We start from the raw sequence: 13,967 nt of genomic DNA, 5'->3' as shown, positions 1-13,967 counted from the left end.
GACTTTATCATCCAAATGGTGCTTCATTTACCCCAAATCATGTTCCCTCATGTACGTTACCAATATAAATAATCAAAATTATTAAATAGCTCCTTGCACGGCACTGAGGGAACTGCAATTTAACTAATGCTGAAGATTCATCCTATCTGGGAGCCAATCATAATCCTGAATGCCAAAATCCTGACTGCTGAAATTGTGAAAGATATAATTCTGGAAAAACAAAAGACATTCTTTACAATATATTTATTTACATTTTTAAAGAGGGATTTACTTGAGAAACATATAAAAACACAACAGAACACTTCAAAGGCCACTCTATGCAATAAAATAGGCAACAAAATACATATTTTTGCAAGCATAGACACAGGTAGACTAACAACAGTCACGTGGGTATAACAGTACCACAAACTGTATTTACAAAGGAACAGGTGAAAAAGGGCAATGTACAATTGCATGCCATTAGGATTGGTAACTGCAGGCACCCAGCTTTATAACTGTGATCACCTGAAATATCATATAAACAACCTAAGTCTTTTGAGAAGATAGATAAAAAACCATGATGGGTCACCCCTACTTAGGCAGTTTCCCAAAGAGCTGAGATCTCCAGAAATTTTATCTCTCACAAATTCAGATGTACAAAAAGAGTATCTCTTCATTTATTGAGGAAGTGTCTGCATTTTTTTTTTTTTTAAGACGGAGTCTCGCTCTGTTGCCCAGGCTGGAGTGCAGTGGCGCGATCTCCACTCACTGCAAGCTCCGCCTCCCGGGTTCACGCCATTCTCCTGCCACAGCCTCTCAAGTAGCTGGGACTACAGGCGCCCGCCACCACGCCCGGCTAGTTTTTTGTATTTTTTTAGTAGAGACGGGGTTTCACCGTGTTAGCCAGGATGGTCTCGATCTCCTGACCTCGTGATCCGCCCGTCTCGGCCTCCCAAAGTGCTGGGATTACAGGCTTGAGCCACCGCGCCCTGCCAGTGTCTGCATTTTTACGCACACACACAATACTAATGCACAAAGACAATGTCGTGATAATGCACTTTCATGGAATCAAATTTCTAATGTCCAAGGCAGCAGAGGAAAAGCCTGTCCCAGCTATCAGAGACAAACCAATGTGCCTTCTGTATTTGTTCTCTCCCAAGTCCCTGGCTGGTTGGATGGGGCCTGTCAACATTGAGGGCAGATTTTCCCCATAAAGTCCACTCAGACTTACCCACAAATCTCCTCTGGAAACGCTCTCACAGATATACTCAAAATTATGCTCTACCAGGTTTCCAACAGTTTTTACTGGTCAAGTTGACATCTAAACTTAAGACCACAAGCCCACGCCTTGTCAACCTGGCACCCATGTGTTAAACCATACTAAATTTCCCAATACAGACAACAGAGTAACAGGTCCACCTAACATGGTAGAATCAGCATAATGCAACTATCCCATGTGCAACTGAAAACACACTAACCCCTTCCCCAGAATTTGGTTTTCAGGATTTCAACATTTGGGATTTTAATCTTTCAGGACTGTGATTTTTGGGATTTTAGACACCAGGGATGTTAGACTTTAGGGATTTTGATCCTTACGGGTTTTGATCTTTTGGGAACTCAAGATTTGAGATTATGGCATTTTGAATTGTGTTGTTTGGTATTGTGATCCAAACATTTTAAGAAAATAAGAATACTGCTAGTTTCTTATCTTTAGGGAGCAGACTGTATTGCAATTTAGGCTTACTTTTAGCAGGAAAAAAATTTAAAAATTTTAACCCAATTCTTAACATTATTTCAAAGTTTCTTACAAAGAAAACTAATTCTAAATCAGAGAAGGGTGACCATTGATGCTTCTCATAAAATGAGAGCCAACGTGGGGCTCCAAGCGACATTATTCACCTAGATCTTCCTTAGATTTAGGGAGATCCAGAATATTAGGGATCTGAGTCTAGGGGTCTTACCTGATGCTTACTTTTGCTGAATTTCTTCCATGTAGAGGTAATGAAATGCACTTAACAATATCCATTGTAACACATCTACAGTGTACCCACGGTCAATACAGAGCACACAACCTTTGAAGTACTGACTGGTTTTGTTCCCCCTTTTAAAAATGAAACTATCTTTGTTCGATAATATATGATCATTACAAAATTTAAAGAGAATATGAACAAAATTATCTTATAATTGCACCATCCAAAGACAACTACTGTTAACATGTTGGTGCCTATCTTTTTATATTTAATTGCATCACAATACTGCTAATGCAAATGGGAATGCATACTATGTTATTTTGCAACCTGCTTTTTTTCATTTAATAATACCTTTGGAACATTTTAACATATCATTAACATATCATATCTAAAGATCTACCTTATTCTTCTTAATGGTTAGGTGGTCCACTGTTGGGAGGCAAATACTTCTAAAACTCTTATTGGACATTTAAGTGGCTTCCAACCTTTCATTACAATTTGTAGTGTAACTACTACCATCAAACATGTATCTGTGAACAATTTTTCCATATTTTCTTCCAGCACTTTGAAGATATTATAGCATTCCACTGTTTCTGCTGAGAAGTCAGCTCATAGTCTTATTGCTCATTTGAGACAATCTATCTTGTCTTCTGATAGATTTAATTTTTATGCACACATATTGATTTACTTTTATCTTTAGCTTTCAGTGATTTTACTATAATGTTCCTTGGCATGGTTGCATTTATCCTTTTGGGGACTTGTAGCACTTATTGAATATGCAAATAAATGTCTTTCATCAATTCTGAAAAATTTTCAGTCATTATCTTTTCAAGCATTGTTTCTTCTCCACTTTTCACCTCTCTGTCTTTTCTGTGTATGTGTGTGTTCTTTTTCTATATTTTGTCTCTGCATGCTTCAGTATTTTCAGATATTTTATTTGATTTATCTAATTTCCAGTTTACAAAATCTATCTCTGGCTATACCTAACAAGCGGTTAAATTCATCCACTGAGTTTTTAATTTGTTATTATAACTTCTCAGTTCTAGACTTTTCATTAGAGCGTTTCTAGTTTTCAGATCTCTGCTTAATTTTGATAAAAGTGTTTTTAAAATCTGTGTCTGATAATTCTTTTATCTGGTTCTCCTGGGTTTGTTTCTATTGTTTACTCTGGTTTTCTATCAGATTGTCTTACCTCCTCATGTGCTTGGTCATTTTTTGATTGAGTGCTGATCAGTATATATAAAAATTATAGACATAATTTAAAGCCATAAGAAGATATCTCCCTCTGGCTTCTAGCTGGTGACTGGGGGGCATTAGTAATCCTAGACAACCTAATTTAGCTGTTCTCAGCTAAGGTTTTGTGAGAGAATTAAGCCCTGCAGCAAATCATTTGAGTGATTATTTTCTCAACTCTCCCAAGAAGGGTAGGTATAACAGAGATAAATTAATTCCTCATAAACAATAGATACCTTAGAACACTAGGGATTAATTATCTTCTGGATCTCGAGTGGAAAACTGTTGGAAATTAAGCCAATAACTCAATAATTATTCAAAGCTGAACTTCAGTCTCTTTGCTGAACTTCAGTCTCTTTGAGGACTGGCCCATTTCTAATTCACTGGGTCCTACTCTAAAGCCTGGCAGATTACATGACTAGGGCCTTTCCTCCTGGGACATACCATGGACTTTTGTTTTCTTCTTTAACCTTACTTAACTTGTTAGCCTCTCTGCAGTTTTTACCAAAAAGGCAGTGTCTTTAAAGATAAAGTGGCCCCCAAAGTCTGATGGTCTTGATTTCCTTCTTTTGGATCTTGGCCCATGTTCTGGTAGTTCTCTCTTGCCTTAAAAAACAGATTTTAAAAAATATTTTGCCTTGCTTTCCTAGGTGTTCTCAGAGAGAGAGAGTTAATTCAAATTACCCAGCTTATCATTTATGAAAGATTTCCAGAACAAAGGGATGCACATTTGACATTGTGATAGCTATAGCCATACTGCCCTCAAGAATAGTGCTAATTCCACACAAACATCTGTAGTATTTAAGGGTTCCTTCTCTCCACATTCTCCCCAGCAGTGGGGATATCACCACTTTGGAAATCTTTGATAGTTCTATGGTTTTCCTTAAATGTATATCATATAATTTCAAGTTCTCTAAGGAAAGAGGATATATAGGACATTTTGAATGTTCAAAATACTTTTAATGCTTTGTTGATGTAGTTTTCAGTATTACAGAAAGTACGCTTAGAACAGCCAAGTGATATTTCTAATTTATTATCATCATTTTAATGCCTTGTGACATTTTATGTTCCACCGTCTTCTGTTGCTGTTTAGCTTTTGTATCTTTAATGCTTTTTCCCCATGAATGTCTTTTAAAGACAGAATACTTGTCCTTTTGTTCCTTCTAGTGCTTGGCAACATAGTGGTCATTCGACAAGCATTACTTTGATTACAAGAAGCAAAAGCCATACTTGGGATGACTGATTTATTCAAAAGGTTCCCCTGCTCCATCCGATCCCTGGAAAAGACGTTCCTCTAAAGATCAGGTGTTAGTGGTGGCAATACTCTAGACTATAAATAAAACTTTCAAAGGGCCCAAATGGCGTTACTCTACTCTATTATTTTTGAGGTCTAGACTATTGGGAATAATTTAAACTCTTTGGTCAAGAGAAAAGCATTTTGATTGAGATCCAACTTTCAGAATGGCAAAGAAAGAGAATTGCAAATATATCATGCAATAAACTGCAGGACTATTTATAACTGTCATGCCTAAAACTTTCTCCATCTGTTACCTTGACTGCCTTTCTTTAAAAACAAGGAGATGTGTTGTAATAAAGCAGTGAGCCAATGTTTATTTGGTAGTTATTAATTACTTCAAAGGAGTTTGTCTTATTTGTAGCTAGCCACTTCCCTCACCCAGAACAGGAGTACAAGTAATGCCCAGCCTTGATTTTCTAAGTGATAGTCTAAATTTTAGGGTCACATTACAAATGCTACTTTTCCACAAGATTTTCTAAGCAGATATTTTTCTTGTCTAGGCAAAAGGCAGCAAGAGATACAAGCATGGAGGAACTAGCAAACTTTAAGGGCAGACTTCTTATTAAAAGACCAAAATATTTTAAAACATAGAGCAGTTCTCATCTATGACTGTAGTGTTCTGATTTCACACATGAGAAGTAGGGAGATGCACTACAGAACCCCTTTAATGACCCTGAAGTCCCCAAATGCAACAGATCCCATTGCTTTACATACCAGAAAATGCAAACCATGGGCTTTCAAAAACTATCCATCTGCTATGGTCTGAATGTTAGTGTCCCTGGAACCCCAAATTCGTATGTTGAAATCTTAACTCCCAAGATGATGGTGTTAAGACGTGAGGCCTTTAGGAGGTGATATGATCATGAGGGTGTAGCCCTCAAGAATGGGATTAGTGCCCTTATAAAAGCTGCCCCAGCAAGTCGGTCTGCCCCTTCCACCATCTGCTGGTGCCTTAATCTTGGATTCTCCAGCCTCCAGAATTGTGTTGAATAAATTTCTGTTTTTCATAAACCACTGAGTCTATGGCATTTTATTATAGCATCCTGAACAGACTAAAATACCACCTAAGATATCCTAGATGTTCCAATATTATACTTGAGTTCCATTCCTGTGCAGTAAGAAAAAACTCAGAGGAAAAAAAGTATAAATAGAAGAATAAACGGCCATTATTCACTCATAGTAAGACTGTCAACCTGGAAAAAAAGAATATATAAATAAATTTTAAAATTAATAAGAGAGGGACTGTGTATGATGGCTCATGCCTGTAATCCTAGTGCTTTGAAAGGACAAGGTAGGAGGATCAATTGAGGCCAGGCATTCAAGATCAGCCTGGGCAACATAGCAAGACCTTGTCTCTACAACTTTTAAAAAAAAATTAGCCAGGCTACTCGGGAGGCTGAGGCAGGAGAATGGCGTAAACCCAGGAGGCGGAGCTTGCAGTGAGCTGAGATCGCGCCACTGCACTCCAGCCTGGGTGACAGAGCGAGACTCCGTCTCAAAAAAAAAAAAAAAAAAATTAGCCAGCCATCATGGAGTGAGCCTGTAGTCCCAGCTACTTGGGAGGCTGAGGCAAGAGGATCACTTGAGCCCAGGAGTTCAAGGCTGCAGTGAGCTATGATCACATCACTTGCACTCCAGCCTGGGCAACAGAGCAAGAAGCTGTCTCAAAAAATAAATAAAACAACATAAACAAGAGAGTAAGATTCAGGATTAGCAAACATTTACAAAGGTCAACTGTATTTCTATATCCAGCAACAGTCAGAAAAATTTAGTTTTCAAGATTCTATTTTTAATAGCAACAAAAATATTAAGTATGTAAAAATAAATCAACAAAACATACTTGAAACCTTCAAAGCAAAAGTTGTAAAACTTTATGGAAAGACATTAACAAGGATTTAAATAAATGAATGAATAGAGAACTAGACTATATTCTTGGAAAGGAAGATTCAATGTCATCGAGAGTGTCAATTTTCTCCCAACAGATTTATATCTATAAATTCAATGTACTGCTAAACAAAATGCCAGCAGGTAGAATTTGGTGGAGAGTGGTGGGTTGATTTTAAAATTTAAATGGAAAATTAAAGGGCCAATAAAAAGAAGACATGCTGAAAGAAGAATAAGTTGGGAGAACTTGCCCTTTCATAAACTCAAATCTAGTGGAAAGCTATTGTAATTAAGATAGTGTGGTACTGGGGCACAAAGTGCAAAATGACAAAGGAAACAGAAGAGAAAACACAGAATAGATGCACAAATACATGTGAATTTGATTTATATCAGAGCAGGTGTTGAATATTAGTGAGGAAAGATGACTACATAGTGCACAGAGTGTAGGGAGCTACATCAGTTGATATCCACGTAAGATCTGTAGTAGGCTGAATAACGGCCCCCAAAGATACTTACATTCTCACTCCTGAATCTAAATATTGCCCTATATGGCAAAAGGGTGAACGTTGTCTTATATGTCAAAAGAGGTAATTAAATTAATAATTTAGACAGGGGGAGATTATCCTGGATAATCTTGGTGGGACCTAATATAATCACAAATGTCCTTGAGAGGAAAGTAGAGGGAAATTCGACACAGAAGATGAAAAGACAACGCAATGATGCAAGCAGATTAGAGTGATGCAACCACAAGCCATGGAATGCTGGCAGCTTTAAAAGCTGGAAAAGGTAGGGAACAAATTTTTCCCAGGAATCTCCAAAAGGAACCAGTACTATTGACATCTGATTTTAGCTCAGTGAAACTGATTTCAGACTTCTGAATTCCAGAACTGTAAGAGAATAAATGTGTGTGGTTTAAAGTCACTAAGTTACTCATAACTTGTTTCAGCAGCAATAAGAAACTAACACAGAGTCCCACCCATCTGCTCTACACAAAAGTCAACTGAAGTTGGATCAATGTGATAGTAAACTACAAAACTTTTTAGAAAGCAATACAGAATGATCTCTTTACCAACTTGGTGTAGAGAAAGGGATTTTAACAATACAAAGTGAGCAAATTATAAAATAAAAGATATCAAATGCAATTGCATTAAAATTCTTGTTCACTAAAATCACCTTAATGAGAGTGAACAGACAGGACACAAAAACTGGGAGAAGATATGTGCAGGACATATCAAGCCAGTTACATCCCAAATACATCAAAAGCCCCTACCAATTAACAATATGAAGACAACACAATAGAAAAATGGGCAAAGGCCAAATAGGAATTTCACAGGAGATGAAACACAAATGGCCAGTCAATATAACATGCTATTTTCATCAATATAATGAAATTCATAATTGCAGAAATGTTAATCAAAGCCACAGTGAGACTCCATTTCACATCTAGCAGAGAAGCAAAATTTTAAAAGTTGATCAATACTAAGAGTAGTCAAGGTTATGGAGTAAGGTTATAGGCACATCTCCTGCAGGTAGGAAAGTAGACTAGCACAACCCCTTTGGAGAAGTCTGATTACCTAGTAAACCTTAGTGTGTACATCCTGTATGTCCTGGAGTTGCCACTCCTGGGGATATATCCTAGAAAAATTTGGCACCATGTACCTGAAAACATGTTCAAGAATGTTCATAAGAGCATTATTCTCAATAACATAACAGCATTAAGTTAGAAACAACATGAATGTCCAACTGGAGAGGAATTTTTATATATTCAAATAATAGAATATTAACTGTTAAACTATAGCCTCATGCATGACATGAGTGAATCTCAGAAAAACAAATATAGTATGATAATATTTATGTAAAGTTTAAAACATGCAAAAACAAGTTATATATTGTTATGGGTTATACCCACATATGGCTAAAAAGCAGTATGAAGAAAAGCAAGGAAATGATTAACTGACTGCAAAAAATGTTAAATGGATAGTTACCTCTATGCAGGAAAGACAAGGACACAGATAGATCTTCAAAGATATGGTAAAGTCCCATTTCTTAACGTGGGTGACAGGTTCATGGTTGTTTATCTTACTATTATTCCTTATACCTTACCTACATAATACAAATATTAGTTTGCATAATTTTAATATAAATTTTAAAAACACAAAACTAAAACTTGCTGAAATGTTAACTAATATATTTTGTTGTATGTTTGTGTGCACAAAATTGTTTATTATACAGGTATTTCTTGGAACCCCAAAGTTCATTATCAGAATTTTCACATTCAATAATAATATGATATAAGTTGTTTTACCTAAATTCATTATCTAAATGAAAATAATAATATAATTATGATACGAATGTATGCATGTGCCAGCAAAACCATTTATGTTTGCTTGAGTTTCAGCGGTAAGATGTAGTGTGTTACAGCCCGACCTTCAGCTGCTCTGACAAGATAGATTTGTTTCGTACTTTCCTTATTTAAAATGTGTTATGCATTATCAGCTCATCTTCCCACAATTTCCCTGATGGTTTAGTCTTTCATGGGTCCTGGAGTTTGTTTCTGCCAGGTACTGAGGGCAACCACCAACCAGGGAATGATTTAGATAAAATCTTTAGATCCTAGACTTTTAGAATCTTTAACACTTATTTTATTGTTTGTATTACAGTTCATGTTTACAGCAGTGTAGAAAGAAAATGTAATTCATGTCTAAAATTGTACAGTATCTTTACATGCTATAAACCAATATACCCATGTATATACTTACTTATTTAAACATTATAGAGGTAATTTGAATGTTTTAAATGCCTTATGTTATATGGGAATCTTTGATGAGTTGTTATATAGGTGTTTTAACATGTTTTAGAAAATCTGGACAGAGTTTCTGGATGGGCCGGGAACCTGACTGTTTCTGAGAGTTGTAAGAATGGAATATGGGTTGCACTATTTCACAGGAACCATGTCTTTATGGGGTAGTGTGATACAGGACAGGGACCAGGACTGTCACAACACAGAATTCAAATCTTGGATTAAGAAGCCCCACAGACAACTCACCTAAATTCTCTAAGCTTTAGCTTTCTCATCTGTAAAATAAATAATTCCAGCTTACCTTACTGAATTATTGAGACACAAATAAGATTAATATGCAAGTGTCTTCGTGTTTATATACAAATGTGTTCATAAACTATAATGTGAACATAAATTATGTAAATTTGATTTATGAGAGAGCTGATGTTGAATATCAGTGAGAAAAGATGGATTATTTAGTGTAAAGAGCTAAAACAGCTGGAAATCCACATGAGATCTATGGCAGGCTGAATAATGGCCCCTAAAGATATTCACATCCGCATTCCTGAATCTGTAAATATTATCTCATAAATCAAAAGACGTGATTAAGAATTTTGAAATGGGGAGATTATTCTGGATTATCTTGATTATGGTAGCTTAAAAATCGCCTTGAATTCTGGTAGTAGGAGTCCTCTCATTTTACTCTTCCAAAGTTGTTTCGGCTATTCTAGGTTGCTTGCATTTCCATATGAATTTTAGAATCAGCATGTTAATTTCTACAAAAAAAACCATCTTGCATTCTAATTTTGATTTCAATTAAATCTATAGATGAATTTGGGGGAGAAATGGCATTAAGATGTCATTAAGATGCTATTGAATAGCCACATTGAATTTACCAATCTATGAACAAGCTATAGTTTTCTATTTGTTTAGGTCTTTCATTTCTCTTATTAATCTTTCATAGTTTTCAGTATATGGGTCTTGTACACTTTTTGTCAAATTTATCTCTAGTTATTTTATATTTTTCAATGTTATTGTAAGTGGTACCGCCTTTTAAAATTTCAATCCTCTATATAGATCTCATATCCTGCAACTTTGTACTAGTTACTACCCTTACTTTGTAGTCTTTGTTTAAAATGAATATTCTCCAGCATCATCTCCACAGATTTTGATTCAATAAAACATAGATAAAACCCAAGAATCACATTTTTAATGAGTAGCCAGGGGGATTCTGATACAGATTCTCTAAGGACATTATTTTGAGAAATATATGAAAATTAATAACATTAACTTCTGATGGTATGTCCAAGTTAACTGATATAGTCTATTCTTTCACCCAAAATATAAAAAAATAAGTAACGTTAATTTAAAAATGGCAAATATATATTTTTATTGCTTTTCCAGGTTCAAAACAAAGGAAAGAAAATAACAGGTTCTAGAAATAAAAAGGGAACTCAGCTAGCATAGTAAATTAGTGAGATGACCCAAAGAAGGCCCAGAGATTTGTAGACCAGATACAGTTTAGTGGGTCCAGTCATACTCTCACAGAGAGAGGACACAGCCTTGTTCCTATCTGGGAATGGAGAATTAAACTAAGATTCTAGCATAAATCCAGGACCATAGAAAGACTACCTCTTTTCACAAAGGCAATTAGAATAATTCTATTCATTGGTCTAGGGAAGCAGTGATGAAGGCTGTCTTCTACTTAGAATTCTGAATAGGAGGAAGAGCCTCCTATGACAAATCAAAATCCCATGTATACATATGAGATCCAAATTTACACTATCTGATAGGTGCAAGAATCAGAAGCTGAGAAAATAAAAAAATCACAGGACCCTTAGCAGAAGAAATAAAAATCTGCTCTGAGGGAATAGTTTCATAATTCGGTACCCCATGCTAAAACTGAGTTCATAATACAAACATTTCAAACTATCTGAAGAAACAATCTAGTAGGAGGAAAATCAGTGATTACTACAAACATGTGAACTGGTACCCTAAGAGTCTGAGGTAATAAAAAACTCTCATATAGCATTCTTAAAAATCTTTGAAGAGATAAATGAAGAAATAGAAATCATAATGAAGGAATAAAATATGAAAATATTCAAACATATATAACTTATATATATAAAAATAAAAAGCCAAGTCAATGAATTAAAAACTGAATAGATGAATACACTGGAGTAGATATAGTTGAAGAAAGAATTAGTCAACTAGAAGAAAGATCTTAGAAAAATACCCAGAATGCATCATAGTGAGACCAGGAGATCAGAAATGTGCAGAAAAGTTTAAGAGACATGGTAATTCTACGGGAAATAATTTATCTAAAAAAAATTCCAAAAGGAGAAATTTGAAATAAGAGGAAAACAACACTGGAGAGATGTTGAGTAACATAATATGAGTAATATTCTACATATTCCAATATGTAGAATACTTACTTATTATTCTGAAAACTCAAAAATGTTTTCAATGATTGGGGGTGATTTTCTTTTTAATAAATCTAATTCAATCTCCATTCTTTAATTCAATTAAGATAAAAATCAGAAGCCCCAAATTGTCTTAAAAATTCAAAATTTTCCCTTTTATGATGCACAAAAAGCAAATGGACAATAAGGTTTTATCTTAATTGGGTCTCTGAAGGAAGTGGGAGCATCTGGAATCATTTCCACCACGCTGCTTTTCTGCATTTGACTCTGAAGCACCCATTATCAATGTTACCTAGCAGTACATTTCACAGTTTAAATTAGAGTGTGTTACTTCTTTTTGAAGTTTCCATATGCTGATCCAAACCAAATATGTGTAGCTTCCCTTTGCATTTTTTTTAAAAAGGTAATCTTCATGATTAAGTTAGGTATTCCCACATTCCATTAGAAAGCCAAAATAGATGAAAGATCAGTTTCAAGAGCCAGATCAAACCATCAGCAAGTCTTTATAAATATCTAGCATACAGATTTAACTACTTCTAAGAAAACAGAATGACTTAAAATGCAGAAAAATTGTTCAGTTTCAGATTAATGGAAAGGCTTTTCATGATGTTATATTTGCCATATTCAGACCTGAGCAGGTCACTTCTCTGCTTAGGGTGCTTCAGTGACTGCCAACTGCACTCAGCAGAAAGTCCAATGTCCTTAGGCTGGCATCCAAGGGCAGCCCTTTATAAATGGATCCTACTTACCACTCCAGCCTTCAGCTTCTTTTTCCTTTCCTCCCTCTCTCTCTATCTCCATGGCAGTCATACGCTAAGAACTTGCAATTCTTTGCCTCTTCATGTTCTTGCTATGTATTTTCACATAATGCTTCTTTATGTATTTTCACAAAATATTTCCCTGCCTTACATGCCCAGCCTTTGTTTGTTTTTGTTTTTACTTGCTTAATAAATACTTCAAGACTCACTTTCTCTGGAAAGCCTTCCTTGACATCCCAAGCCTGAGCTGTGTACCCTGTATCTGCTTCTATAATATTATTCATTCACTCGCTGTGTAGCAGTGCACTGTAACTGTTGGACTATGTGTCACTTCCTCCACTGAATTCTATGCTCTCTGAGGGCAGGAACTATGCTTTTGTACCTCTTTCTACTCGTGGTTCCTAGATATCAAAAGCTTTCAAAAGAAAAGAGGATTGCAGCTGGAGATGTGAGTTAAATCTCACGCATCCTCAGAGGCCTCCCCTATGACCAATAGCCTTCCCTGCTATTTCCTGTCTCTGAACATATATTTACATAATGAAACATTGTACAACAATGAAAATGAAATACAACTAGAGCAAAAGTAGCAACATAGATGAGACATGTAGGCTCATTTCAGGTATGTACATTTCAAAACGGGCATTACTAAATTGTATTGTTTAGAGATACATACATGGGGTAAAAACTATACATGAAAGCAATTGCAACAAAAGCAAAAATTGACAAATGGTATCTAATTAAGCTTAAGGGCTTCTGCACGGCAAAAGAAACTATGGACAGACTAAAGAGGCAACACACAGAATGGGAAAAAATATTTGCAGACTATGCATCTGACAAAGATTTAATGTCCAGCATCTATAAAGAGCTTAAACAAATTTATAAGAAAAAAACCAAACAATCCTATTAAGAAATGGGCAAAAAAAAAAACCATGAACAAATGCTTTTCAAAAGAAGACATATAGGTGGCCAACAAGCATATGAAAAAAGCTCAATATCACTGATCATTAGAGAAATGCAAATCAAAACCACAATGAGATATCATCTCATATAGTCAGAATGGCTATTACTAAAAAGTCAAAAAACAAAACAAAACAAAAAAACAGATGCTGGTCAGGTTGTAAAGAAAAGGGAACACATACACTGTTGGTGGGAGTGTAAATTAGTTCAACCATTATGGAAAGCAGTGTGGTGATTCTTCAAAGAACTAAAAATAGAACTACCATTAGACCCAGCAATACCATTACTGGGTATATACCCAAAAGGATATAAATTGTTCTACCATGAAAACATGCACTTATATGTTCATTGCAGCACTACTCACAATAGCAAAGACATGGAATCAACTTAAATGCTCATCAACGGTAGACTGGATAAAGAAAATGTGATACATATACACGATGGAATATTACATAGCCATAAAAAAGAATGAGATCATGTCCTTTGCAGAAATGTGGATGAAGCTGGAGGCCATCATCCCTAGCAAACTAATGCAGAAATAGAAAAACAAAATACTGCATATTCTCACTTATAAGTGGGAGCTAAATGATGAGAACACACAGACACAAAGAAGGGAACAACAGACACTGGGGCCTAATGGAGGGTGGAGGATGAGAGGAAGAAGAGGATGAGAAAAAATAACTACTG

The 13,967-nt window shown here is 35.6% G+C and overlaps 1 protein-coding gene across 1 annotated transcript in view; it reads right to left on the bottom strand.

Annotated features, from left to right (window-relative positions):
• The window catches only part of HYDIN (HYDIN axonemal central pair apparatus protein), a 375,746-nt gene that overhangs the window by 284,680 nt on the left and 77,099 nt on the right, over positions 1 to 13,967 (bottom strand). The gene's annotated exons all lie outside the window — the stretch shown is intronic.

The sequence above is a fragment of the Macaca fascicularis genome, chromosome 20 (genome assembly GCF_037993035.2).
Source record: "Macaca fascicularis isolate 582-1 chromosome 20, T2T-MFA8v1.1".
Taxonomy (NCBI): domain Eukaryota; kingdom Metazoa; phylum Chordata; class Mammalia; order Primates; family Cercopithecidae; genus Macaca; species Macaca fascicularis.
Note: the sequence above shows the minus strand (reverse complement) of the source record. Positions and strands in the feature narration are given on the sequence as shown.